Below are 27,926 nucleotides of genomic sequence, written 5' to 3' on the forward strand. Positions count from 1 at the left end.
GAATCACCTGCTTAGAAACTTCTCTCCCTTACCGTATGGATGCACTAAGTCCTCTGAAGAACAGAAAGGGTCTTGGGGTCCTCACTGCAGTGCAGGGAAGTGTACCCACACCTTTCATGGGTACCCTGGTCTAACACTGTCCTGCCTCCTTCTTTTGGCTTCTTTTGTTTCTTTTTTTTTTTTTTAGTTTCCAGCCCTGCTTGGAATCAGGCTCTTTGTGTCCTATGTTTAGTTTACTTGGATTCCCCAGCTCAGGCCAGGGCTAGGTTATTTCTCTGAGATGCTGTTTATTCTGCAGGTAAGTATGGTCCTGAGTTCCTCTCCTGAAGCACTTGTCTGTCTCCAGCACTTTACTGTGGATGTGATTTTGCTCAGGTCTTCGTGACACGATGCCTCCTGTCTTGATCGTTTCCTTCTGTTCTTACCTGTGGTTCTATTTGGTTAGATGTCAGCGATAAAGTGTTGGCCTCGCGTGAGAAAACCTGCACTTACAGCAGGATGCTGAAGGGGAAAATGTCGGCTACTGGACTATAAACCTTCCTATGCTATAATATCAACAGCTTCTCCCCATCCAAAGAAAGACTGAAATGCCACCTCCCCCAGGAGCTCTCTGGTGATAGGGAGGGACACTTTCCCATGAGGATTCCCGTAGAAGTGGGAAGGACGCAGAGAGGCTGCCACACAGGCCAGCCTGGCTTTAATGTCAAACCCAGAGGCAGCAGAGTCTAGGCATGATGCAGGAAAGAGGTTAGTAGAGTTTGGGGAACATGCATTCGATTTGGTAAAGCCCTAATCATGTCTAACCTCCTCTCTCTCAGTTTTAGGATTTCAAAAGTGGTTAATTAAAAAACAAACAAACAAACAAAAAACAACGGTGTTCCCCAGGATCTTCTTCCATTTGGGGAGGACGGATATAATGGGCAGAGAAAGGGCCTGGGGATCAAGGGCTACTCACTGAACCAATGTGCCAGGCGGTCAGGATGAGCTCTTCCTGGGCATCAAGGGCTGCCTCCCATGGGGCGCCTGGACTTCCAGGGCTCTACCAGGCCATTTTGAAACATGCCCTGTCTTGTCCTACATGGGTGCCAGACACTGGGCATCTCTTTAAGGTTAGTGTGTCTGAAGGTAATGAGACGGAGATGCTGGGAGGAATGAGCAGGGGAGGTCTGTTTTGGATGCCCTAGGCACACGGAAGCCTGTAAGGGGTGATTTCCCTGGAAGCTCTGTGTGTAAGGTATGGGTACTGCCTCGCCCTCCTGATCCTGGCAGGCAGGGGTTGGGATCTGTTTAAACTGCAATGAGTAGGACTGGGACAGGGACCGGGACGGGGAAAGCATGAGGTTTCCACAGTAGCATCCAGCAAATGGTTAGTTAAGAAAAACCGGCTCCTCCACACCAGAAAGCTTTGGGTGGGTTCTGAAGAAAAAGAACGTGAAGTACAATGTTTCAGTTAGCTCCCCGAGGCACTTCCTGAGCAGGTATCAGTCGGGAGGCATGCTAGCCAGCTCTTAGCCAGTCCCAGTGTGGGCTACAATGGGAACACAGGCTGGACCTGCTCAGCTTGCTCTGCAGGGACCACTGCCCAACCGATTGAACTGGGGCCCCACTGTTGTCCTCTCTGCTTTGGTTCCGTCCCCCCAGGCCCTCAGAGAGTCACCATGAAAGGTGACCTCAGTCTCAGGTGCCATAGCCACTCAACTGGTCTGACCTCTCGCACACCTGCTTGGCCCTGAGCTGAGGAAGTTTCCCATAGCCATGGCCCAGCTGTGCTCTGGGTACACAGGCCTGGCCGGTGTTTGCCTGTGGGCTGTTGTCCTGCCCGACCTACACCAGCCTGGGAACATGAAGTCAGGCAGAGGCTCTTTGCTTTCATGCTGCATTCCTCACCTGGCACCTTCTGCAGTCACAGATGTGTTTCCCCTTAAGGTTTACCCAGAGATGGCAGCAGGCTCCGTGGGAGAACTGGAGTGGGGGCATACAGGACGATCTGGTTGGCCCACTCGCTGCCTCTCTATGCCCCTCAGAGCAGACAGAGAGGAGCTATGGGGTTGATTTTTCTCCTTCTCGTCCTGCTAGCCTCTACAGACGTTTGGAATTACTCTCGCAGATAGGAAAGGGCAATGCTGAGGCTGGGACTAATCTCGGTGCAGTCTTGTGCTGTCCGGGCCCCTTCTGTGTCATGGTGCTTATGCCTCAAGCGTCTGCTGAAGACATCACTTCTCTGAAGTCCCCACCAATGACTCACATGTTGAGCCCTTAACCCCTAGGGCTCTATGTGAAGCTAGGACCTTAAACAAAGGTTTTAAAGATAACTGAGGCAGCTGTAATTCAGAAATGGAGGGCATGCCTGCTGAATTTGAAGTAGGAAGATCCACTTTTTCCAATAGGGATCTTTGAGGCAGGATGGCACACCTTTAATCCTAGCCATACCTTCTGCGGGGAGCACGTGTAAGGACATGGAAAAAGAAACTTCCGCTCTCTGCCTGCCTGCTCTGGCCTTGCTAGCCTTGTGAAGCCATTCCTTCACTAGCCTTAGAGCCAGCTTCTCCAGGATTCCAATGTTAACTGGAGACCAGCTGAGAAATCCAGCCTCCTGGACTGAGCGACTACTGGATTCTTGGACCTTGGATTCATATCCAGCCATTGTTGGATTAGCTGAACTACATCCTGTTTGTATACACACACACACACAGAGAGAGAGAGAGAGAGAGAGAGAGAGAGAGAGAGAGAGAGAGAGAGAGCTGTATGTCCTGTTACCCTAGAGAACACTGACTAGCCACCTTACAAGGCATGGAAGACACTTCAGAGATGAGCCTTTGAGTAGAGGGATCATATGAGAAACAACAAAGGTGGCTGCTTGCAGGCCAGGGAGAGATGCCTTTCCTGAAACTACCTCCTGCCACCTTGACCTTGGACTCCTAGCCTGAAACTATGAGGAAATGATTCTCTGCTGTTTAAGCCGCCAGAGCGTTGCACTCAGCTATGGTAGCTCACGTGAACTCTCACCTCAGCTGTCAGTTTGGTGGACTTGTTGGGTCTGCACCCAGCTCGTGGGCTTGCTCAGCCTGGCCCTTCGCCTGGAGTCGTTAAGCATGCAGATCATGTGGCCCACACGCCTGCCCCCCTCAGAGGTCAGGCACCTCACTGCCTGGAATGTTGCCTCCTGGAGCTCTGGGTCTCCCTCGTGTCTAGGATTGACTCAACCTTGATTTGCACACACCATTTTGAACTGTGTTTATGGGTGTCAACTTGAAAAAGAAAAAAAAACAAACAAACAAAAAAAAAAAACAAAAGAACAACAACAAAAAAACACAGCTCTTGTGTTAAAGGGAATAAACAACAGTTTGTTCTGGAACCATCTTAAGTGACCGTGGCCTGAGAACACAAGTTTAGGTCACTCTGAATTCTGTGTTCCAACACAGAGCAGTTTCATAGTTTTGCAAAACAAAGAATGTAATAAATTAAGAGAAGATGTAAAATACCTGGGTGGGTAAGGCAGAGAGGCGGCTAGAGCACCGTGGAGGAAGGTTTCCTGAAAGCTTCGGGCTGTCCGGTAACCTTCTTAGCTTTAGGCTGGTTAAAGCCAGGAGTCTGCTAGGTTAATAGACACGCAAGGCTTTTATCTGTCACTCCAGGATGGCAGTTCTGACACAGAGGTGAGCAGAGCATGGCCATCTAGGGTGCTGCAGCTAGACACGCGGTTAGGTGGAGCTGGAGGTGAGGTACTGAGCTCTGGACCTGCGGCCTGCCAACCCCTGCCAACCTCTGCCCACTGCTGCAGTTCTAATCAGTCAATTGATCTTTGTGGGACAGCTTTCCTCTGGGAACTTTCATTCACGTGGGCTGTCAAACGCTATGGGCGGCTAGGAGGCCAGAGCCGTAGCTCAGCAGCACACATTAGTCTAGATTGATTTTTTTTTTTTAAAGGACAAGGGTCGGGAAATTCTGAGTAGGAAGAGTTAGGGGAGAAGATGAAGGTCAATATATTTAAATATGTAAAGAGAAACCTTTCTGTTTCTCTGTTGGTTTGGTAGGGCCCCAGGGCCTCTCCTACACAAGGCAAGCCCTCTCTGAGCTCTATCCCCAGCCCCCTGCTCACATTTGGCTTTTGATACGGGATCTCACAAAGCTGCCTACGCTGGCCTTAAACTCACCTCCACGGTCCAAGACCTTGAGTTCGCGATTCTCCCGAGTCAGCCCCAGAAGTAGCCAGGGTTCTAAGTCTGTACCTCCGGGCCTAGGCAGAACTAGACAGAACTCATCCACAGTCTCCAAGTGTCGTTCAGTAAGTGGGAGAAAGGTGGAGCAGGAGAGCAAGGCTCTTAACGCAGATGACCATCTCTGCCTTCACCTCCTGCCTTATGGTGCTCGAAGGAACTCAGCCTCTGTAGCTTAGCCGCCTGTATGCCCCTCGTCCCCAGTGCCTGTGCACCGATCCCTCAGTGGAGAAATGGGAATATGACACGGGCTGGGAGCCTGTCACAGTTTAGCACAGTGACATACTCATAGACATCACAAAATAAATGGTTTACAGGCATCTCTAAAGTGAACATGGCAGTCTCTGACTACCCACAGACACCAAACAGTAGCATTTATGAAAAGTACCTTCTAAGTCGCCCAGCATAACCAATCCCAACTTCTCCTCCATCTTCTTCACCTTCTCGTATTCTCTCCCAAAGGGAAGGTTTACTTCTCAAAGGCCCAAGCTCTCCTGTACCCTGGCATGTCTGCCCTCTCATCAGGGCCCTGGGGCTTCTCCAGGCACTTCACCTTCTACCCTGGATGAGCCCCACCGCCCAATTCCAGAGGAAAACATGCACCTGTTAGACGAGCTCTGAAGGTTTAGTCAGTGCAACAAGAAATCCAGCCAGCGGTGAGGCTTTACCACCAAGCTCCTTACCGCAGCTCATCCCCTTAAACATTGACAGCCCACGCAGACTTTAGGTCCTTCCAGAGAACAGTTCCCAGAGTCTGGAATGCTGCCTTTCCTGCAGGATAAATTGCTGGCAAGTGAGGTGGCCTCATCCCCAGCAGGTGACAGGAGGGCCTTCTGTGGCCGAGAGTCCAGCTGGTCAGAGCTGAGGCATTCACAGCAGGGAGGCAGAAGCAACTCAGGCCATAGGATTTGAGCGTACATCGTCACCATCAACATTTTCATCATCAGTAAAATTGTATTTCTGGGTCTAGAGGATGGCTATGCGATGAGGACTACTTCATGCTCTTGCAGAGAACCAAAGTTCAGTTCTGAGCGCTCACTTACATCTGATGGCTTTAGCTTCAGGGTACCAGACATGTGGCACACACACACACACACACACACACACACACACGCACACACACACACACACACACGCACGTGCACATGCAAGTAAAAGTAAAAATAAAATAAATCACTCAATAAGGCATCCCACAGTGCCTGTTGTCTATCACTTAGGAAGCTGAACCTGGGCGTGGGGGGCAGCCACACAAGTTTGAGGACTGCCTAAATTACACTGTGAGTCCCAGGTCATCATCCCAGGCTACCTATCAATATCCTGTCTTGAAATAATACCATGAATAATCAATCCCTCAAGGATTACAGCATTTTAGTCCTCTGAGAAGCATCTGTCACTGAATTGCAAGTTAGATAATTATGGTACTTTTACCCAGTCTCTCTCCAGGGAGCTAGCTGACCCCCTTGGTTGCTCTGTCCAAGACACCCAACCAGGTCAGCACAGGGGAGGGGAGGGGGATGCACGATTACTCCTGTGCATTGCCGTACATCCGCAGTTCAAAATGGAGCTCAGTTCCCAAGTCCAAGTGGTGTGCTTTAAAGTCAAAGCAATCGAGTACACTCACGGCATTTCTCACACGTACACATTTGCTAAAGTCTGTGGTGGGGACCAGCAGGTGGACTGTTGGCTTAAAGAGACTGGGCTTGCAGTCTGCACGGAATAACTTACGTAGGACCAGCAGTGGACATCCTCTGAATATGCCCTTTGCTCTCATACTGAACATCCTGGTGTAAGTTATAGGACCTTATTTAATTAAGAATTCAGTGTGAGATTTACAAAGGGACCACACAAAAACCATATCAGGGGGCCTATGCCTGACATCTTTTTCCATTATCATTACTTGTGGACTGTATTTCCTTTTACCTCCAAAGACAGAGTTGATTTCTTGGCCAATTAAAAGTGTGTAAGCATCTTCTGGCTTAAGAATAACCATCCATAAAAAGATACCTGATGCAGGTAAAACCGCTTCTCCAGTCACGGAATCTGAACACGAGGAGAAGCAATGGGACCTAAGAAGGAAATTTATCATTGCCCTTGTAAGTCCGACAAGCAAAGGAAAGCCCAAGACAGAAGAAGCGTATGGGTGCCCAGAAGAGTGTATCGGATCCCTGGGAACTGGAGTTCCAGGCAGTTGTGAGCTGCCTAACATGTTTGCTAGGAACTGAACCCTGGTCCTCTAGAAGGACAGCGAGTTCTGCAAACAGCTGAGCCAGCTCCCCCACCCCACAGCTCCACTATTAGCCACCATCGTTAGCCGCTCTACACATAGCAACCTCACATAGCAACCTCATAGCTTGCTTTCCTGAGTAGATTTTTATCCTTGTCCTGTTTTCTGTTCATGAATGGGTTGGTCGAGTATTCTTTCCATCTGGGGTTTTACCAATCAAGAACTTAATTAGTTACAATGACAGAAAAGAAATTTATGACCCAAGTTTGATAGATTAAAACGTTTAACAAGTGTTGGTCTTTTATTAATAAATGGAGTCATACCCAAATGCTGAAACCTGACCATGCTAAGGTGGACTTAGGTCTGCTGGGTACAATCTGCACAGACTCCTCGTAACAGATCGTCTGAGACACACCCCTCACTCACTTTCGATGATCAATGATTACTTATAGCAAACCATAAAGACTCTTTCCACTTATATTAATTTTTCACTTATATTAATATGAATCGTGGCATACAGCTGCTGATACAATAGAGCCCAGAGGACCACACTATGATAGTTTCTGTCTTTGAAATACAATGTTCTCTGTTTGCCTATCTTTATTCTGGTTTTTCTTTCTTTCTTTCTTTCTTTCTTTCTTTCTTTCTTTCTTTCTTTCTTTCTTTCTTTCTTCTTTCTTTCTCTTGTAATAATGAATGCCAGGGAATACTGAAAAACAGACTTGCCCACACCAGACTCATGCTCTGCAGACATCTCCAGATCCAGCAGCGCTCCAGGGGACTCTGTAAAGAGATCTCTGGTCTGGGTTGGATATCAGCAGCTCATCAAGAGAAAAGCAGGAGGCCTTTGAAAGGGGAAATGGATGCTTGAGCCCAGATGAGCCTAGGGAGATGGGACAATCGAAGGACAAATCACAAGCAGCCAGAGAGGGTCCTGATCGATGAGAGGCTGTGGGGAGGGAGAGCCACTGGCTTTGCCACACATGATCTCTGCACAGCAGCCTTGTGCTTCTGCATAGGGGAGGCCTGTCCACCTAAACAGCTGTGACTGTCAGCATCTATTAGAAATATCAGTGAATAAGAAGTGTGGGTGTTGAGGATGTTGGGACCATAAAGATCACAGAAAGCAGTTACTATAGAAGTGCAGCCTAGTGGGGGACCAGAAAGGCCATGTATCAGACACAAGGGAGGATACTCCATACAGGGCCTCTCTTATCTGCTGCATTCAGGCATGGGCACAGGTGCCCTCAGGGGCCAGAGGTGTCCAATTGCTCTTGAGCTGGAGTTAGAGACTGACGTGAGCTGCCCGATGTGGATGGGTGGGGAACCGAACTCAGACCCTCTGGAAGAGCAGGTAGTGTTCTTAACCAGCAAGCCACCTCTGGCTCTAGTTTAGACTGCTTCCGTACATCAGACCCAGGAAACAAACACTCCATTGAATTTAGTCATGGAAAGACCACATGGCAAGCAGTGTGGGCCTCCATTGGAAAACTACTTTTGTTTATCCCTTACCTTGTCCTAAAGGAAATGCTCTTGGGTTTTGTTGGAACTGAATTCACAGTCTGGTGTGCCATGAACTTAGCCGGAAAGATTTGAAAAGTTTAAATCTTTTGTAGATTATTCTATCAGGGTTTGAGAAAGGGTCAGGGAGGTGGGACATATACATCCCACATAAAGTTATCCTCGTGTAATATACTGCCATGCATAAACAGACCATGGGCTAATCTTCACATCTTATTTACCAAATGACACAAAACCAAACTTCCTCACACTCAGAATGCATACTGACTACTAAACCCTTATGCGGCCCATATTGGGACATTAAGGAGCAAGGCAGCCACTGTGAGGATTGGGTGTTTGTGCAGTGTGTGTGCATTATCGCCATCCACTGGCTCTCGGCTGCAAGCCATTATTTAAACATTGGGATCTGTGTCTGCGTAATTAGATTTCCAAATGATGTCATTTGTCATTAACTGTCCCTATCCTCGCTATCAAAGCAGACACACGGCTAACAAAGGAACAGGGTGGACCACCGTGCACAGTGGGGAGAGGAACGAGATAATGGCGCAGCAAGCACTTCTCCTGAGGAAGAGCTCCCTCTCAGCTGCATTAGTGAAATTAAGACAATGATGATCTAATTAGGTATGACAAGCCGTCGAGATTCAAACTATCAAAGGACCGGTTCAGATGTGGACTTTGATCAGCTGCCACTGACAGGGCCATACGTGTCACCAGACGTTGACATGTTAGCCAACAGTAATACACATTGTTTTAGAATGCAGATGCCTGCATCGGGGGCCACTGGTTAAAGCTTTTATGATAGTGATATGCAATTATTAAAAATATTAAGAATGCCTCTTCAGAGAAATAAACAGTACAAAATCACAGAAGTATGTTAGGGTCATCTGAAATTCTTGGAAATTCCTCCCTAATCCCAAACCCAAATTCATCTAATGGTTGTTTAAATAAACCTCAAATCAACAACTCAAGCAATTTTTTTACATTGTAAGAGGTATATTCATTCGGGAATTAACATGCTAATAACAACGTAGGAAGATACCAAAAGTCTTTTTGAAGATCAAACCGTTATGTTGTTGCAAGAACAGAAGACTGTTTGCATGCAGTAAAAACACCAGTGTTCATAGCAGACAACAGTTGCAATCTGAGCCCAGTATTCACTGCACTGCATGGCATGACAGCTTTGCCATATAAGATGTGCACAGGAGCTCAGAACTGCAGCCACAGTGCAGGGGTGTGCCCAGCACAGGCGAGCACCATCAGAAATACTTCAGGCTCGCTACACGGTCGATTCTGAGTTAATTGTTGGTCACTGTGTGTTCTCAAGCTCTTCCTGATGCCAAGCCTTTCCCACAACCCCACAATCAGTCACACAACGATGTATGAGGTCACAACCCACTGTGGAATTGAGGGTCACAGAGAAGCTTCGGGGTATTTGAATTAGAACATTTAAAAACTAACGTGTGATAAAAGGAACTCATTCATTAAGAAAAATTAAGATTCCAATGCAACACTCTGGAAAGAAAGGTTTGGGGTACAATACATCTGCTGTTGACCTTGCTGAGCTGCAGTAGAAACCTGCTTCCCACTGCACAGTCTTCCAGGGCACTGAGGAACTCGGCTTGGAGACACTTGCCTCCTGTGCAGTTAAGACCTCTCTGAAATGCACTTAGTTCTTTGCTTTGCATATTCCCAGTCTGCTTTTTCTCCTTTTTAAAAGACGGGGATTATTTATTTATTTTTTGTGTATAAATGGGGTCATACCCAAATGCTGAAACCTGACCATGCTAAGGCGGACTTAGGTCTGCTGGTTACAAACTGCACAGACTCATCGTAACAGATCGTCTGAGACATATCCCTCACTCACTTTCAATGATCAATGATTACTTATAGCAAAACATAAAGATTGGCTGTCCTCAGACACACCAGAAAGAGGCATCAGACCCCATTACAGATGGTTGTGAGCCACCATATGGTTGGTGGAACTGAACTCAGGACCTCTGGAAGAGCAGTCAGTGCTCTTAACCACTGAGCCATCTCTCTAGCCTCTGATTTTTTTTTCATCTTTGATAGCTTTAAACACACACACACAAGACGTGAGTTCTTGAGACTAGTTAGTTCTTGAGACAGTTCTTGAGCTGTCCATCAAGAGAGAGGCAGACCTCGGAAGGAAAGGTAACTCTGTAACCCAAGATGAATAATCAAACGACAACTCAGGAGGGAGGAGGCTAGAGCAACCTAAGAGGGTCCAACGAGATTGGGGTAGAGAGTAGACGGTCTCAGGACCCATTTCCAAGCACCATGTAGTGTGTGAGCATGGGCAGGTACATCCTGTCCACCAGACATCACACTGTCCCTTGCCATCTCTCCTTTTGGAATCACAGTTTTATCTAGTTACTGGGAACATGTCACTAAGCCAACCATCAGGTCTCTGAGTTTGTCATCAAATTCATAAACGTACGGCAGGAAGAAACCCATTGCTGGCCCTCAGCCAGGAAGGCCTGATTGAGAAAATTCTTTGTCCTTCAACATCTTCATTAAAACTTCTCATGGTGAATATAGACTCCCTGCAGCACGGGCTCCTTAATTAGCAGTGTTTAATATTTACTGATGATCTATTATTTACAGGCAATTTACATACATTATAATGTGCATAATAACACCAGGGAGCAGGGAGCTGTATCTAGTTGGAACAGAGGGTCCAGGATGCACAGTAATGAAGAGGCAATCTGGAAGACGCTCTCCGTGTGAGAAGCAGGCTGCTCTACTTTCAAACCCAGCCTCTTTTCCATGGCTTCTGATGCTGCCCTGTTTTTCAGACACTTTGTGTCCTTTGTCTCATGTCACTGTTCAATTAGCACATCAATAATTTCCTAAGCCTGTGGCTTCGTTTTAGGGCACATGATTGTACTCTGTTAGCAAGCACTTTGATCTGTTTGAAGTTCACGGAAAGCAGTGTGGTAAAAGCATGCCCACATTCAGAATGGAAGGTGTCATAATGGGGGCTGCCACTGACTCTCCGGCTGCCCCCTCCCCTGCAATGATGACTGTATTTTACTGAAATCGCCTGTGTATGATGTTGTCACACGTGCATGTCCTCAGCATCCATGACCTTGCTTCTGTATTCACCTGGCCTAAATACAGGACTGATTACTGAAACCATGCACTTGAAAACACACTGAGTTCTTTGTCCTTACCCAGCTAGTTCCCAACCATTTGAGCTACAAGCACCTCTCTGCCTGTACTCTGTGTCACTAAAGACACCACAACGCTGAGGATGAGTGTACGCCAGTGCTTAGATCAGAGATGGGCACATGGCAGTTGCTGAGTCATTGTGTGCCAACCTGCACTCAACACACATATGCACAGACACACACATGCACACCACACACATATGCATGCACAGATACACATGCACACATCACACATGTGCACAAACACAGACAATACACAGACATGCACAGACATGCACAAACACACAGACATGGACACATGCACCCATGTGCACAGACATGCACACACGACATACACAAGCACTCACGCCTATACATATGCACACACAACACACACAAGCATACACACATACACACATGACACATGCAAACACACACACAAGCACACACATGTATACATGACACACACAAATACACACACATGCACACGTGACACACACAAACACACACATGATGCGCACACATGCGCGCACACACACACCAGGCTCTTTGTTCTTATTTGCCTGTACTCAGAGGCAGGACCTGGTGTTGCTGCTGAACTATAACTGAGGTAGGACAGCATCACATCTCTCTTAGACTGACACCAGGCTCATAAGTTTTTTTTAAGACAGCATACAGTGCTGCGGGCTTCATCATTACATCATCAGACACATGCACCATTATGTTTTGTTCCTATTCACCCCCTCACCAGTTTCCCTTCTCTCCCTTCTCTCCTGGATCTGTAAACATGAAGAAAATAAATCATCCAATGAACAGATGTGCTAATAAGCTGAATGGACAGTTCTCAGAAGAAGAGCAGACAGCCAGTAGATGCTTGGACTAAGTGCTCAGCACCCTTAGCCATCAGAGAAATTAAAAATTAAAACTGGCTTTGAGAATCCACCCCAGGTAGAACAACTGCCACCAAGAAAATGATTGACAACCAGTGCCGCTGAGGATCTGAAGTAGCGTCCTCTAAGCACAGGACACTCAGTGGGGAACTGGGGCTGGGGGCTGGGTCTCTTTGGCTTGCCTTTCTTGTCATGAGGCCTCAGTCCTAAGAACAGTTTGGGAAGAAGCTGATGAAGACACAGTCACTTTAGTGACAGCCTACAGGTATGGAGCTGGTTGAAGGGAGGAGCTGCTGACATCTCAATAACACTTGCCTGGAGTTTCTACCAGGATCTGGGAGGAAATAAGAAAACATTGGTGCCCTGTCCCATCCCGTCCCACCCAACCCCACCCTGCTCCAAGGGGGTGGGGGTGATGGAAAACGGAAGAACTTGGCCACATCTACTTAGAGGCGAGCTCTATCGTGCTGAAAGATGCTGGGAGCAAGAAGCGATTCAGAAGTCAGAGGGCTGGTGCTCATAGAGTTTGTTTTTTAACTGACATGTCCCTTTGTGTGTCCCCAGGTCATCCTTCCTCACTTCCTATTAATTGAGGCTGTTTTAGGGGGAGAGAACTGACCACGTTCCTCATCCACTGGGACAGGCTTCAGCATATGTTATGTTCATGGACATGAATGTAAATGTGTATGCGTATGGATTTTTTTAAGATGTAAATTTTTGCAGTTCAAGCTGGTCTCAGGCTTGCTCTGTAGCTGAAGCTGTCCTTTAACTCTGAGCCCTCTGCCACTAGCTACCAAGTATTGAGAACACAAGCGGGTGCCACCATGCCTAGCTCCCCCAATGGTAAATTTATTGCAAACTCCTATAGACTCGGTGCCATCAAAGTAGCTTAAAATAATGCAAATTTATTTTGCTTTTTTTTTTTTTTGAGACAGTATCTTGTTCAGTCTAACCATGTGTGGGGGTCTGACTGAGAATGGACCCCAGAGGCTCATGTAGTGATTGACTGAGTACTTGGTCACAAGGTAGTAGAACTATCTGGGAAGGATTAGGAGGTGTGGCCTTGTTGGAGGAGGTGTGTCACTTGGGGTGGGCTTCGAGGTTTAAAAAAGGCAGCACCATTCCCAGTGAGTTCTCTCTGCATGCTACTTGGCAGATCAAGATGTGAGCTCTCAGCAGCTTACGCTGCCATCATGGACTCCTGCCCTTTGAAAACGTAAGCCAGATTAAACATGGTCATTTATAAGCTACTTTGATCCTGGTGTTTAGTACAGTAACTAAGACACCAGAGTAAAGTCAGCAGGAAGGCTCCTTTCAGATACAGAGACAGCCTGTACTTGCCCTGGCCTGCTCTGGAGGCCGTTACTCTTCCTAAGGGCAGGCAGGCTACACAGCTCAGGCCTCTGTCTTGTTGATTACCTTGCTTTCTCTGATGCTTCTGCATGGCTTTTGACGTCATACACTCCACACCTGTGCCACCGAGGGCAATCTCCCACATCACACTGCTTAACTTGATCACATCTGTAATGTCCCCCTACATCAGATGAAGAATACGTCTTTCCAGATCCAAGGTCTAGTGAGTAAATAAAGGGGTGGGAACTAGAGTGGAGTGATTCTCGTGTATGAGAGGAACTGGTCTTCCAGTCTGGGAAGGTAGCCGGGCTTGGTGACCGACCGGCATACTGAGGGCGAGGTCTCTCAAGCCCTGTTTTGCAATTCATAGTGTAAATGATTAAATGTAGCATGACATTCATGCTATTCGTGGTTCTTAAGCTTTAATGTAGCTTTAAAATGGTAGCTATAAAAACACTATATCTTTATCAACTTCAAGTTATAATATGCAATTTTGTCATTGCATTAAAATTTTAACTTTAATACCCTTGTCTTTAAAAAGGAAATGATTGTTTACAAGCAAGCTGCTTTTCCTAAGCTCATTTAATTCATGGTCATGAGTATATGCAGTAAGGCACACTTGGAGAAGTCATGAATAATGGTCCCATACAATGAGAAAAGTCATCCCAGAATTCAGAGAAATGCAGAGAAGCTCGTTGAAAGAGCTGCGTGATGCAGGAGGATGCCTTTCCAAGCAGTATTGTCACTCATTCATACAGAACATTCCTCCCCAGAGCCTTGCTTTATGGTTGTTCTGCTTCCAACTCAGGAAGGACAGTCTGGGCATGGCGACATTTATCTTTAGACATAAAATGACCTAGGAAAAGAACACATTGAATTTGTACACAGAGCTTCGGGGAAAGTTGCCACGAGAGTAGGAACTGTTCCATTTCATTTCAAGCTCTTCAGAGAGGGAGGGAAAGAGGAAAGCAGAGAGGGAGGGAGAGAAGGAGAGGGAAAGAGGGAAGGAGGGAGGGAGGGAGGGAGAAAGGAGAGGGAAGGAGGGAAGGATGGAGGGAAGGAGAAAGGAGAGGAGAGGGAGGGAGAGGAGGAGAGGGAGGGATATAAGGAGGGAAGGAGGGAGGGAGAACTTCCCCCATACTTGCCTCTCCCCAGCACATGACCGAGAAGTTGAGCAGTATGCTGCTTGAGCCTGGCCCATGAGCATCATATGACACTGGCAAGAAACAAGCTCTGAAGACCTTGTTAGCGTGTAAGATTTTCCTTGGGTCAGCTCAGAGAGAGAGGAGTTAGTGAGGGGTATTTGCAGACCCCGAAATGTGGTTCCGTGGTACAGATCTTTGTTACTGCAGAATCCACCTTATATAAGGACTGGTCCTCTGTAAAAAGCATAGAAGACGTCATAGACTGCTCACCTGGCAGGGTTTAAAGATTGTCCCTCCCTCCCCCCAACAATCATAAAACACATCTCTAAAGTCAGTGAAAACCGTGGTTTAGTAGTGACTCTCTCTGACAGGACAGTAAGAAATGATCTCTGAACTTTGTAGTAAACATGGAGGCCTCGTTCCCTCAGAAAGGTTTGTGGTTGATCTTGATCATTTAACTTTCTGCTGTCCGGCTGGGCTGGCTAAATGCCTGTCCACCGTATGGAGCAAAAGCCATTGGCTTAAATCCTCAGATCGGCCCTTTTAGGACAGTGTGTATACCAGCCGAGGGCTCAGTCATGGTTTTATAAATGAATCCTGAAAATAAAGGCAGCCAAGGAGCTCTTGGATGTCTTTGTAGTCAGGCTGATGGCAGACTCTGAGGATACGGTTAGCTCTGAAATTAATGATGTGCCGAGTTGGTCGGGTCTGAGATGAGAACCAGGGGCCCTGTGGTGGCTAACTTTATGTCAGTCTGACACCGGCTTGAGTCATCCGAGAAGGACCCATAGCAAAGACTGTTGGACAATTTTTTTTCTTTTTCTTTTGTATTCAACCTCTAATCGGTTCTTGTGACTTTCACATCATGTAGCCCAATCCCACTCATCTTCCTCTCCCCTAATACCCACCCTCCACTCTTGAATCCCCCACAAAAAGAGAAAAACCATTTTGATTATGGAAGTTGTAGTGTGTCACAGCGTGTCCCACGCTTCTTTGCTTGCAAATGTTTGTTGCAGTGACTCTTTGGTCTGATACTAGGCCTCTGGCTTCTGCTACTCCATCAATACTGGAACCCCACTGGGACTCCTCTCAGATACCCTGAGATGCCTTGCTGGCCTTTGGTGGTAACAGATCCTTGATGCTGCAGGGCCACAGACCCAGACATGTTCTCCAATGACAGCACAGGCCAGGGTCCCACCATGGTCTCAGGTGGCATCACCAGCTACTCACATCCGGCGGTTCCTCACTACCCTGGAGTCTCCAGTTCTGCCTCTCTTCATTGTGCCCACATCTTTCTGTTTCTTTCTCTTCCATTTCCTTACCACTTGCTTGCTCCTCTTAGTGGTGCCCAGGGTCTCCGAGTGTCTGGGGTCATCTCTGTCATGAAACACCTGCTCCCCCCATGCCTGAGTGGACCACACTGGTGGTCATCTCAGGCTAGCTCCTCATCCAGGCCTGCCCAGGTGGCCCCATGCAAGGGTCATCTGGCTTGGGCTCATTCTTGCCCCAAGGCCCATGGTCCCAGGAGGGGTTCTTCTAGACTCTGGCTTGCTCCCTGTCCTCGCACCAGACTGGTGGTCATTGCAGGTTTGTTTGTTTTCCAAGGAGTCTTAGGCTGCTAATCATTCAGACATAGCAGAATGTAGACATGGTCTCTCTTCTCTCTGCCACCTACTGACGCACATGTGACACAACAGTCACACTCGCTATGGCTCTAGGATTTTCTTAACTAGTGACTGATATGGAAGGGCTCACCCCTGGTCAGGTGGTCCTGGCTTCTGTAAGAAAGCAGGCTGAGCAAGCCATGGAAAGCAAGCCAGTAAGCAGCACCCCGCCACGGTCTTGCATTGGCTCCTGCCTCCATGTTCCTGCCCTGCTTGAGTTCCTGCCCTGACTTCCCAGTTACCTGGGAGTGTACGCTGAAATAAACCCTTTCCTCCCAAGTTTCTCTGCTCACGACAGCAACTGTAACTCTTACTAGGACAAACTCCATTCATTGGTGATGTGATGTTCTGTCCTTGCAGTTCACAAAGAGCCATGGAGACAGTTGGGGGTACGTGTGATGGTTAGGGTTGTCCAGTTGACAGAATGTAGAATCCCCTAGGAGATATGCTTCTGGACACAGCTAGGGGCTCTCTTGGTTGGACTGGCCTCCGGTCATGCCCAATGAGTAGGTTTAGTTGACTGGGAAGACCCACCCTCTTTCCTGGGCTGGATTCTGGACTGTATGCAAAGAGGCAGGGAGGGAGCTCAGGCATTCATGGTTCTCTTCTTCCTGACTATGGCTGCAGTGTCATAGGTCACCTCAGGCTTCTGCTGCCAGGTCTCCCTGCTGCGTTGGACAGTGCCATGCCCCATGAGCCACAGGAATCCCTTCCTTAAGTCGCTTTTCTCAGATTATTTTTATTACAACTACAGACAAGTAAGAACAAAGGCGAGCATCCTCGAATGGACTCCAGTCCAAACCATGTCTGCACTGCAGCCGTGTGGCAATTTCATTAGAGGGTCTGAAGGTTTCCACCGTTTGACCACAGAGCTGTGCTTCACAGCAGTGACACCTCTGGCCTTACCAGGTTCCAATCAGTTTCCGATCCATACAGGAAACAGAAACATTTCCTCAGACAGTTATACTAAACAAACACACAAGCAAAAAGTGGTAACCTGCCGGTTTTGCTCTCTCAACGCGCCCATCTTTCAGTGTTACTCTGCTGCCACCATCCTTCTGACTGGTCTGTTCCGACCAGACATCAGGGTTGCTAACCTCACAGGCACTGTGAGAAAAAGGAGTTCTGAGGGGCTGGCACTGTCAGGTACAGAAGTGTGACCTGGCCCTTTCGGCTCCTGCCTCCCTGCTAGCCCCCACCTCCCTTGCAGTCCCTGCTGCCCCTGCCACTGCAGCCTACCCTGCCGCCCCCGCCTGAACCACTCAGAAGCTGGCTGTGGGTCTGTGTGTTGCTGCTGCTTGTGCCTTCACAGCAGAGATTCACAAGTGCTCTCTCCTAGCCTGTGGGTGCGGAGGGGTCTTAGGTGTCATCTGACACTCTGCATTAGCTGTCATGCCTTGTAGAGCTGTGGCTGACGGAGAGCAGACGAGGGAGGCACCTCAGAAACTGGCCTCTGACATCAGCTCTCCTGAAATTGGACCTCCCAACTGGCTAAAATTAGTTACCCAAGCCCTTGAAGCTTCAGCATCTCTCCATCTGTAAAGCTGGGGCTGATGCTCTGTTGTGTGGTGCCAGTAAAACTTACGGTGTATATAGTGATGCCTCAATGCCCTTATGGTGAGAGTTCGTGTATACACTCATATACACTTGTGTATACGTAGTACATATACAGTAAAGCATAGAGAAAGAACATACACAGAGAGAGTGGCAGATGGGGCGGGGGAGTACAAGACCTTTACTGTTTGGCTTCACTGTACACACTGGTGTGTGTCCTCAATGCATTCACTTCAATCCAAGGCTGCAGTGCCAGGCTTCAACAGGAAGAGAAGACAGGACCAGAGGAAGATGAAATGGAAAGTCCGCAGGGGACAAGCACTGTGTCCCTGGAGCCCTAGCAGAGGGCAAGACTCACACAGGGCTTGCTCGGGAATGGATGGAAGCAGGGTTTCTCCACACTGTTAAACACTAAGCTCTTACATTGAAAACGGGCATCCCACCTCCTTCCAGCAGAGCCACAGCAAAGGGGAAATGGCCAGAGTGTTCTCTACCTTGTTAAGTGTGAAAACTGGGATGGAGAACGTAGACAGGAATGGAATCAGACTGAGAGGACACTAGCGTTCCTCACTGCCCAGGGAAAGGATGATTTCAAAACACTGTGTGGAGAAGGCTGCGCATGCTGCGGGCATTCTCCAGAGAGTGAGCACACACAGGCCACATGGCCACCTCTGTGAGAGCCTCTGAATGCCACTCAGAAGCTGTGTGCCAAGTTTCTCTCTCTCTCTCTCTCTCTCTCTCTCTCTCTCTCTCTCTCTCTCTCTCTCTCTCTCTCTCTCTCTCTCTCTCTCTCCCTCTCTCTCTCTCTCTCTCTCTCTCTCTCTCTCTCTCTCTCTCTCCCCCCCTTCTTCTTCCCTCTCCCCCCTCCCCCCTTCCCCTCCCACCCCATCTCCCTCTTTCCCTCTTCTCCTATCTCCCTCCCTCTGCAGTGTATTTATAATTAAAGTGAACTTGAGACCATAAGCTCACAGGCTGTATGCAGCATCTCCTGTAAATCCCCTGGATATTTGTAAAGCTATGACTTCTGAGACCCAGAGGTGCAAGAGTTCCCTGAGAAGGGCTCGAAACTTTCTCTGCTGGGGCTTTTATTAAAGCCAAAGGTTTGCCGAGACAAATATCATATGACCCGGCGTTTCAAAGAAAGGAAAGAACCCACACTTCTGTGACCTGTAGTGACAGAGCTTTTTTTATATTTATTTTGCATTAACTGTGAACACAACAGCCAGCCATTTTGGCAAAAGCAACCCACGGGAAAGGAAAGGCAGAAGTGCCCAGGAGGCTCCAGAGGGTAAGCTGAGTGTCGGCTTTGAGAAAGTGGCAGAATCAGTGTCCATAGGCTTCTGGGACCTCAGTGTGTCCCCTAGCCAGGCTGCCCCTAGCACGTGTCTGCAGCTGTGAATATACTGTACAAAGCCCTAGGTGCAGATGTTGGGGTGGAATGGGGCCTCCAGTGTCCCTGGCCAATCTGAAGCCTGTCCCAGAAGGCAACCTCAGGGCTTCACACTCCTACTTTATGCTGTGTTCCATATTCATTTGTATCCCCCCCTTTTTTTTTTAATTTGGCTCTTCCATACGTTAAGTCCAACTGGTCACCTGCTCCTTCAGGTCTGCCCTTGTGTTTTATGGTCAAGGGTCGCAAATGACTCTTTGATTATAGGCAGCTACGTGCACAACGGTGGTGCCATGGGGCTGTGTTAGAGTAGAGATGTAGATTAGCCATCAGCATTTAGATATGGCCAGCATCACATCCTATCAGGAGACATGGCCACGTGTCTGTGTTGTTGCACAGGTAGCTAACGGACTGAGCCGCCGGTTGTAAGCAGCACTGTGCACAGCACCGTGTGGAGCATGTGATACCTATGACACCAACAGTGGCGTCAGTGCCCCCTTTCCCCCGGGATGCACCTTATCTCATTCCTGCGTGTTAAGGCTGCTCTAGTGAGCCAGACTGCCATGGTACACCAGCAGCCTGGTGGTCTTATGAGTGTGCAGTTCCTGGTTACACCAAGAGGCCATGTCTAGCAAATGGCCCGTGGCATGTAGGCTTACCCAAGCGCACGCATGCGTGCTGCTTCACTGTTCTCGACCCAACAACTCTTCCTCTTGATCTTTTCTTAGAACTGCCTGGAAAAGTGCAGAGACAGAGAGATATAAACAAATGTATTCTTAGCGGCACACAAATGCGGGGGCAGGGGGGTGTACATGTCTGGCGGCTATAAGCCAATGTCAGTGTTTTTCTCTACCACTCTGCAGTTTATGTTTTGAGACAGGATCTCTCACTAAACCTAAAGCTAACCTGTTTGTCTGTGCTGACCAGCAAACCCCAGTTCCACCTGCCCACCCTCTACCCCCAGCCCCTCCCCCCACAGCCACCCTAGTGATGAGGTTACAAGTGTACTCTGCTATGCTTTACATGGGTGTTGGGGATCTGAACTCAGGCCCCACGACGTCCTCAGACCTGCTGTGTTGTGTTGAATTGCATCATGTTACTGGATAAGCAAGCATGATGGGGGTGAGGGAGGTGCAGGTCGAAGGCTCACTGGTGGTAGAACAGACTGTTGGCCAATCAGAAACCTGTTTTCTATTTTGGGGCAAATCACTCCATGATGCTGAAGTTGGTTGGTGAATTCTCTCCTTTGCTGAGTGATCTCTGGGTTTTAAGATCTGTACTTGGTCTCTGTGACTGCAGCAAGACACAACAATGATCACCTTCTCCAGGTTTGTGGTCACCCTTGTGCTTTCTAGCTGCTGCATGGACTTCCCCTGGGTTACAGTGTGTGAACAGAGTGTGCTCCACCCCAGGTGGAGCACCACCAACAAACTAAAGAAGTGATTCCACTCAGAGCTGCCCTGGGGAAGCAGTGAGCTCACTTTGTTCCTTACAGGTGCATGGGAACTCATGAGCCTTTGTGTCACTGGAAAAGCTCGCTCTCCCCAAGCAGCTGTAAACCACTTCCATATCCTCAGAGAGGGACAGAACCTGGGAAGCCCCGCTCCCACCCATGTGGGGAGAGAGAAATCAGCCACATCTTGTGTAGTTCTCGAGTGGGAAATCACGGCTGATGAGAATTCAAGGAGGTGACAGTCACGTCCCGCCAGGAAGATGGTGTTCCACAACACCACACTAAGTCAGGTCTTGACATTTATGTATACCACCCGTGCACCACTGAGGTAGTTGGCATGGTCTTAAAGATCAAATGACTTTACCCATTACAGAACAGACCCTTGGCTTTGCCTTCAAGCCCAGCTTCCTGGATTCCTGAATTCATTTCCATCCAGGCCTGGATGCTCTGGTGTTGACCCTCCCTAAGGTCTTAGCAGTGGTACAGGGGACTTGAAGCTGTGCCCACACAAAGAGTAATGTGTATTTTCAGGAGTCTTGAAGCCAAGATATTGCAGGCGTCATCAGTGGTGTTGAGAGTGCAGAACTCCCTCATCTGCCTGTTTGGCTTCTCTTCACTTGCTCCAGAGGCTCCTCCACAGCCACGCAGCAGGTCCCCCTGCCCCTCGGGGAGCTAGCAATCCTGTGAATGCTGGTGCGGGCACTCAAATCAAGATCTCCAAGGTCAAGATCTCCAAGGGTTCAGCCTGGGTTTTGGAGCTGTTAACTGCTCTCCTAGTGCCTCTAATAGGCAGGCTTGGTTGAAATCAATCAAAATGTCCTACTTGGGCAAATTCCTACAGTCATTGTCACATATACAGTCCCAGAGGGCCAAGCAGGAAGTGTTGCAGACAGCTTGTAAAGTGTGGTAACAATAGTCTGAAGAGGTGAACCTCAGACAGAACCTGAAAGAGCCGACTCTGACTGACAGGAGTGAAGTATGCGCACACTTGCCGTGGGAAGCTGTCACCCAGGGGCAGTGGTCACACCAGTGGCTGGGGGACATCGTGCATGTTAACTGTGCGGGCCGGATGCTGTTCCTTCTAGTAACAGCCAAACTGTCTACTTTCCACGAGATCTCACATGCTTCCAGTCTGCTCTGCGGACACCTGCCTTCTGAGGTCGGCTCATGTCAGCTAAATGCTCGGTTTGTGTAGCAAGCACCCTAGAACCAAGGGACAGATGTCATTGAAGGCAGAGGAGCTCAGAGTTCTGCTAAATGTGCCCATTTCCCTGCATGGCTCGTGAGAAATGAATGAGCAGTATATCTATGCCCGACAGAACCTCCACTTGAATTATTGAAGTGAATATTAATAGCAGTGGGAAGAAGCAATGCTCCTGTGTAAGTGGCTTAACCTCTTTGGGCCTCAGTTTCCCCCTGGTGTAGGTTATGGGCATGGAATAAAGCAGAGCTGAGTTCAAGTCTGGCCAAATGAAGGTTACCTGTTAGAATTCATCTTCTGGGTCACTGCTTGGGTTTGTCCTGGAGAAATATCTGTTAGTATTCATCTTCTGGGTCACTGTTTGGGTTTGTCCTGGAGAAATATCTGTTAGAATTCATCTTCCGGGTCACTGCATAGGTATGTCCTGAGGGCTTATCTGTTAGTATTCATCCCGGTCACTGTTTCAGTATGTCCTGGAGAATTATCTATTAGAATTCATCTTCCAGGTCATTGCTTAGGTATGTCCTGGAGGATTACATGTTAGTATTCGTCTTCCAGGTCACTGGTTAGATAAGTACTGGAAAATTACCTGTTAGTATCCATCTACCAGGTCACGGCTTAGGTGTGTCCTGGGGGCCCTCTGCTGAGAGCTCCAACTTGATGTGGCATCAGTTCCATTTTTTCCCTTTCCTGATTCATGGATTTACTGCATACAAGTTGTTGCCATTTCACATTGTGTGTGTGCCCATGTGTGTGTGTGTGTGTGTGTGTGTGTGTGTGTGTGTGCGCGCGCGCGCGCGCCTGCCTGTGGTCTCTCTCCCCTACTAAGGTAAACTTTGTGAGGAGGGGGACTGTGCTAGGCATAGGCTAGAGGTACCTAATGTATGGTTCTCAGCACTTAAGAAATAATATTTGCTGAGCCACAAAGCTTGAGTTCAGTCCTTAGAACCCACAGAGTAGAAGAGGGTCTAGTCCTGAAGGTTGTCTTCTGACCTCCCTGTGTTCTCTGAGATACAAGTGAACACAGGCAGGCACGCGAGCGCACACATACAGAGAGAGAGAGAGAGAGAGAGAGAGAGAGAGAGAGAGAGAGAGAGAGAGAGAGAGAGAGAATAAATAAATGTTTTAAAGTTTCTGATTTGTTGAATCAACAAATAATTGATTACATTCCATATGTTGTTAACTTGAGGTGGTTCATGTTAAAAATCATTTGAAATAAAATTTACCTATGTTTAAAGTCCACCCTAGTAACTTCAGTTTTTAAAAACTCCTATTGTTGTAAAATATTTTCCTAACCATGTCACTAGCATTGAGAGATAGCTTCTTTTATATCTCTAATTTACAGACAGCAGAATCTCTGATCAGTCTCGTTCAAGTGCATGCTTTGAGGGAGACTCTTGGCCTCCCTGCTGGGCTGAGAGAGCCCAGAATCCTCGTTTTCTAACAGCAGAAAAGCATGTGAGGTTCTCCTCTGACCTTGTCCAGGATCTTCTCAGCCATTGTTGACTTAGAGTCCAGAACTGAAGGGCGCTTTCAGCGACTCCCGAAAGTAACAGCTGACGGAACTCACAAGCTCCGCTCTGTCCTATTTATACACCCAGGTGTTGCGCTCACGGGTTTGACAGAATCACACCACCGACCGTGGTCAGCACACTGTCCCCAGTGACCTTGAGCACCCTGTCTGCCCTGATGGCACATACCCATATCTGGTGAGCGAGGCTTATTCTGAGACCTAAGTCACTCGTTTTCAGTTGCACCCCTCCCTCTGCTGTTGTCAACTTGAGCACCCCAAAAGATCTGGCCTGAGGAACGCACCTGGAGACTGTGGAGGTGCTCTGCTCTCGGCTGGGCACCTGCTATCTGCCTTTCCAGCTTGCAGGTAGCCATTGCTGGGTTATCAAGTCCCCATTGTGTAAGCCAGTCCAGTAAATTCTCTCCTGTAATTGGCTCTCTTCCTCTGGAGAACTCTGCATAAGACAGTGGACTCTGCTTGGGTCTCGCCTCCTAATCCTCACGTGGAATCCCAAATCCTCAGCTCCTCAGAACATGACTACAGACGTGGGGTCTTCTCAGCGGTGATCAACTCTAAGATGAAGTTGTCGGTGTGGACCTTAACACCGTATGACTGATGTCCTTGTAGGAAGAGGAGAGGAGGGCACAGGCAGACACTAGGAAAGACCAGGTATTCCTGTCAAGGACATGAGCCTGGGAGAAACTGCCCCTGCCCATGTCTTGGTCTTGAAGCCTCCAGGGAATGAACTGTTGTTTCGCCTCTTGGCCTGTGGTGCTGCAGTAGGGAAACCTTTTCAAACCTAAAACTGCTTTTCATATCTACAGGCTCCTTTCCCAGTGTGCTCCCTGGGCACTGCAGTCTGCTGGGGCTGTAAGTTCCCAGGACACGTGAATGTCTCCTGTGCAGGAACTTCTCTAGCTTCGTCTTCCCTCTCAACTGTTCACTCCTATGGTGTCTGGGGAAACGTGGCTTTTATGGATGTCCCTACATCTTCTGCTGTCCTCCCTCTACCTCCTATGTGAACATTCAAATCCTCTTTGACAGATAAGTCAGTATTAACAGAATCTGTGGATTAGGCCATATATATATATGTGTGTGTGTGTGTGTGTGTGTATATATGATATTCTCTATATACTATATGATGTATGGCACATTAAAAAAATAGAAGTTTATTATAGCCCTTGACTCCCTTTTCTGTTTCCTGTGTGTAGATAGGTCCTTTAATGTCTAATTCATTAGCTAAGAAGAACCATTTCAGAGTTCCTGTGTACGTCAGACACTGCCACAGACAGGTGTGCAGCAAACACATTGGACTGAAGTAGCATAGAAGGCAGGAGAGCTCCTTTAGCCTGACTGGTTCTTCAAAGACTTCCCAGACATGGACTTGCTTGAGTTAGGTTATAAATAGTTTGCTAGGCAGGTATCACATTGAAAGGATTCTAGAAGAAGGGAGCAAAGGTTTTCCAAATCCCACAGGATGAAATCCATAATACAGACCAACAATTATGGGAGATTACTCAGCACCTCTAACAAAAGAGGGAGCGGGGAGGAGGGAGGGAGGGAGGAAGTATGTCGGTCTCTGTGTCTGTGTGTGTATGTGTCTGTATCAGTGTGTCTGTGTGTGTCTGCATGTATGTCTGAGTGTGTGTATCTGTATGTATGTGTGCATCTGTGTCCATATATGTTTGTGTGTGTCTGTGTCTGTCTGTGTGTCTGCATCTGTGTCTGTGTGTATGCATCTGTATATGCCTGGGTTGTGTGTGTGTGTGTGTGTGTGTGTGTGTGTGTGTGTGTGTATGTATGTTAGGGACCTCAGAATTCTTATCAGAATCCTCAAACCTGGTTAATTTAAGAAAAGGATGAAATTAGATTCAAGCTCCTTATTCATGTTTTAACAAAAAGCTTTTCAGTCACTCCAAAAACTTCTAATTTGCTATCTCTGCGTCAGAAGCTTCGGTGGTGTTCTTAACTCTGTAGTGAGGAACAAGGAGAGAAGATCTGCATCAGTGAACACACAGAAAGCCTGAGTAGACAAATTGTGTCAGGGTCCCAGTGGCATATATGCTTAACCTACAGTCTCTCCCCTCACTGAGTTTGCTGTTTAATGGAGAAAACATGTTTACCAGTAGATGTTTCCTCTTAAGTTCCACCACACTCTTACAACACACACACACACACACACACACACACACACGTAACCAGTTTTTAAAATGTAAAGTAAGACTATAGGCTATGTGGACTCACCTGCATAGTCGTCAAACATTGCATGTAGACATATTCCCACCGGATCCCTCCTCTCCTTCATCCTGATCCCTCCTCTCCCTCATCCTGATCCCCCCTCTCCCTCATCCTGATCCCTCCTCTCCCTCATCCTGATCCCTCCTCTCCCTCATCCTGATCCCTCCTCTCCCTCATCCTGAAGCCTCCTCTCCCTCATCCTGATGCCTCCTCTCCCTCATCCTGATCCCCCCTCTCCCTCATCCTGATCCCCCCTCTCCCTCATCCTGATCCCCCCTCTCCCTCATCCTGATCCCTCCTCTCCCTCATCCTGATCCCTCCTCTCCCTCATCCTGAAGCCTCCTCTCCCTCATCCTGATCCCTCCTCTCCCTCATCCTGAAGCCTCCTCTCCCTCATCCTGATGCCTCCTCTCCCTCATCCTGATCCCTCCTCTCCCTCATCCTGATCCCTCCTCTCCCTCATCCTGATCCCTCCTCTCCCTCATCCTGATCCCTCCTCTCCCTCATCCTGATCCCCCCTCTCCCTCATCCTGATCCCTCCTCTCCCTCATCCTGATCCCCCCTCTCCCTCATCCTGATCCCTCCTCTCCCTCATCCTGATCCCTCCTCTCCCTCATCCTGATCCCTCCTCTCCCTCATCCTGATCCTCCCTCTCCCTCATCCTGATCCCTCCTCTCCCTCATCCTGATCCCTCCTCTCCCTCATCCTGATCCCTCCTCTCCCTCATCCTGATCCCTCCTCTCCCTCATCCTGATCCCTTTCTCTCCTCCTCCACTGTTCCCTCACAGACATTGTTCACGTCATTCCAGTCTAAAACTCAAAATGAAGTAAAAGGCCTCCAACAACCATCAGAGCATCAAACATCTTCCTTTATCATGTGAGTCTTATCTTAATTGGAAAAATCTACTTTTGTGTTTTCTCTTTCTTCATAACCTAGTAGTATTTGAACACCCAAACATGATTTCTGTCTCCTAAAGCCACCCTTGGCTGTGCGTTATGTGTCACATCTCAGCACCTGAGGATAAACAGGAGGCTCCCGTTCTCCCCACGCCTAGCTCATGTGACACTCTCCTCCACTGTTTCAGCTCTTGCTGGTTCTGCACACAGGGCTTTCCTAGAGGTCCCCCCCCCTTCCCATAAAGATATCACTTTGAGACCCTCTACCCCTAAACTGTGCCAGTTAGAATGAATGATTTTCCAATTTTTCTTTCAGTGTGAGTCCTGGCTGTCATATCAAACCTCTTATGGCCAAACCCAACCCAGCCCCTTCCTGGAACTGAGCTGTGTAGACTTTATACATCTGACCCTTCCTCCTCTGCTCCAGCTAATGAGCGGCCAAGGCTGTGACGTCGGCCTCTGCGTCCTCTGAGCCGTTGTTCATCTCCCAGAACGTTAACCCACTGTGCATGTCCCTTTTTCCTGGACCACTTTGTGTGACCCCCTGCCCTTCATGGCCCTTTCTCCCCTCAGCCCGTGACCTGTCCCCAGCTGGAAGGATGTCTTCCATTAATGGTTCTGTGCTGCCCACTAAGCTAAGTACAAATGAAGGTGGCCTCACCCTTCTTGTCCTTCCGTGTCCAGAGTCAGTGGTGACTGGCTGTTCCATGGCACACTGAGGTCATCTCAAAGCTGTGGTAAACAGAGAGTGTCACTGTGTGAGAACGAAGACATACAGAGTTAAGAAGCTGGTGACTTCATGGAGGGAAGGAACCCTGATCACCGTATCATGTGGCGAATGATTGCTTAAAGAAGAGATATTTGAGCCATGACAAGAACAGAAAAGGGACTGACGACGTCAATGCTTGAGTAGCTGTCTGAGGGAAGATGGCTGCTTTTGTTCCAGTCCATGTGGCCAAGAGAGACAGAATTTGAACTAAAAAAAGTAGAAGCTCCAAGAATCATTATTTGGACAAACTTAAGGGGAAAAAAATGACCACACAAAGTTGGCACAAGCATTCTCCTATGGCAGGTCTCTTACCAGAGGGGACCGGTTACACTGGACAGCTTCACGGGGCCATTCTCAGGCTGATTCCCCTGCGCTGTCTTCCACCACACAGTTCTTTGTGCTTACCTGTGTAGCTCTTGCCAGTAGGTGAAGCAGCAGACTCAACCTCTGCTCTTCAGCACAGCTCCCAGAGCTGTCTGTGCTTTCCTAGACTTGCAATTTATATATACATGTGTATATATATATATATATATATATATATATATACACACACACACACACACACACACACACACATACACACAGAGAGACACAGACACAGACACACACATACACACATTTCCCACCTGCCCCTCTCCAAACTGCAGTTATAGGCAAATGCTGCCAGTCATCTTGGAGATCCAAATCCAGGCCTTCATGCTTACACAGCGAGCACTTTTCACCCACT

At 48.1% G+C, this 27,926-nt stretch overlaps 1 pseudogene; it reads right to left on the reverse strand.

Moving 5' to 3' along the window:
* Positions 1-16,126: 16,126 nt before the first annotated feature.
* LOC115031419 (small nucleolar RNA SNORA17) lies at positions 16,127-16,241 on the reverse strand (annotated as a pseudogene).
* Between the last annotated feature and the right edge of the window lie 11,685 nt (positions 16,242-27,926).

The sequence above is a fragment of the Mus caroli genome, unplaced genomic scaffold (assembly GCF_978045245.1).
Source record: "Mus caroli unplaced genomic scaffold, Mus_caroli_1 scaffold_7, whole genome shotgun sequence".
In the NCBI taxonomy this organism is placed as follows: domain Eukaryota; kingdom Metazoa; phylum Chordata; class Mammalia; order Rodentia; family Muridae; genus Mus; species Mus caroli.